This window comes from Myotis lucifugus, unplaced genomic scaffold (genome assembly GCF_000147115.1).
Source record: "Myotis lucifugus unplaced genomic scaffold, Myoluc2.0 scaffold_101, whole genome shotgun sequence".
Taxonomy (NCBI): domain Eukaryota; kingdom Metazoa; phylum Chordata; class Mammalia; order Chiroptera; family Vespertilionidae; genus Myotis; species Myotis lucifugus.
In genome coordinates, this window is record NW_005871149.1 from 84,188 (window position 1) to 86,455 (window position 2,268).

Sequence of the window (2,268 nt, forward strand, 5' to 3'; positions counted from 1 at the left end):
GACCCGCGAGCAGAATGTGAAGGATGAGTACCTGGCAGATAAAGAGGGAGGAACATCCTGGGCAGAGGCACAGGCATGTGACGGAGCATGTGCGGGAACCGTATCGGATGGTGTGTGGTGCTGATGAGCTGCGGAGAGGGGCTGGGGTGACAGGAGGCTGCCTGGTGCTGCAGGTCTGAGGCATGAGGCATGAGATGCCACTGGAGAAGGACAGGAAGGCAGGCAGTTGGAGCAGCAGGATTTCTCAGGCCACCTGCTGGCAGTTTGGCATGGGGACAGTGTAAGGGAGGAAGCAGGGAGAGGATGGGTGGGGAGGGTGGGCACCACCTGGAATCGAGGGGCCGACGCCAGAGCTCAGGGAGCCTTCTATGGTGGGCTTAGAAGTCTGGCCTTTTCTGGTAGGCAATGGGGAGCCACTGAAGAGCCTTTATGAAGATGAGGAGCTGATGGGGACTGGGGAGTGGCTTTGTGAGCCAAGGGTGGACGCAGGGAGACCAAATAGAAGACGAGTGAGACAGAGGAACTTGAACTGACGAGTGGGCTTGAGCCACTGCAACCTATGCAGCCACAGGCCAGTCTCAGTGACACGTGGGGAACCAGGAGGAAGAGGAAGTTCAAGGGGAAAAGGTGAGTTCAGTTCTAGCTTGTCGAGTGTCCGTACCTTTGGGACGTGCAGGGGCAAACATAACAGATCACATTTATTGTACACCAGGCACTGTGCTAAGTATCTTCCAGGTCTTATTCATTCCTCACTACAACCCCTGTTGTAGGCATTAGACCATCTACAGTTTACAGAGAAGGAAACTCGGGCACGGACAGGCGATCACACAGCTGCTAGTAGGTGGGGAGACCAGGCTTTGAGCCAGGCTGGCCGCGTATAGATTCCCATCTCTAATCTTTCAACCAGACTTTCAGCTCTGTGCAGTGTGGGTTTAGAACTGGGGAGGAGATAGGCTACGGACAATGAACATTGTTTCGGGAGGTGACAGGTCATTGACGATACCGCACCGCAGGGAGGAGAGCAAGAGGTGGGTAGAGAATGCAGACTGTGCAGCAAGGAGATAGGATAGGGTCGTGCAGGGGTGAAACAAGTGTCACTGTTGTTTTGTTTCAACGTAGGCTTAAGCCTGTTTATAGACCAGGGAAAAGAAATTTTAAATCTCAGAATTTAAGAAAGAAGGAGACAGGGGGAAGGACTAACCTTGCATAGGTGGAGACAGGAGAGCAAACAGGTCAAGGGCATGTTAGTATTCTCCACGAAGTAGGAGGGAAGAGGTGTGTCTGGTGGCCTCCTGGGGCCCTTTGACAAGCTGATTGTCACTGGGATGGAAACCACAGAAAAAATACACACATTCCCCTTTTTTTCCAAATGATTTGGATGGTCTCACAGTTCCTGGGGGGCTTTGTGAGACCCCTGACAGTGCTCTCTAAAGTCTCTCCTACCTGGCCAACGTGGCTCAGTGGTTGAGCTTCGGCTCATGAACCAGGAGGTCACGGTTCAATGCCCAGTCAGGACACATGTCCGGGTTGCAGGCTTGATCCCCAGTGTGGGGTGTGCAGGAGACAGCCAATCAGTGATTCTCTCTCATCATTGATGTTTCTATCTCTCCCTCTCCCTTCTTCTCTGAAATGAATATATATATATATTTTAAAGTCTCTTCTGTGTCTAAGAATTATCTTCAATGCGTTGAGTTTGAGGTGAGGGTGGGATGTCCAAGTGGAAACTTGAAAAAACAGCTGAAGAGGTGTAATTTTCTATGAACTGACTTTGATGGGCTCGGGAGTCTAGTCTGTGGACCAGAGCAGATGTGCTCTGTGTAAAGCCGCAGGCCCCCGAGGCCCTTAGCGAGCAGCCGTGGCCATAACCCTGTGCACTGACCCCACGGTGGGCCGGGCCGGTGAGCGTGCCGCTGGCAGGTCTGGGCAGGCCGGCCCACGCCCAGGCTATCGTTACCCTGGGGGCTGGGAGGGGACGCAGGCGGAGCTCAGGTCTCAGAAGCAGGATCCTCCCAGGCCCAGTCAACCCTGCACTTGGGCAGCCTGGTTATCAGGGAAAAGGATACGAGCCAGGGCAGACAGCCTGCTGGAGACGCCAGCCTGTGCACATGGCCTTGGGCCTCTGGTGTTCCCAAGGCGGCCCCACTTGCCTGGGCGGTGCCAAGGATCACACTCACGCGATCTCAGGCAGGCTGGCTAGTATCACACTTCTGGGCCTGAAGTTTCTTTAATGTGTTTTAATCTATGGAGACGTCATCCGCAATGCATTAC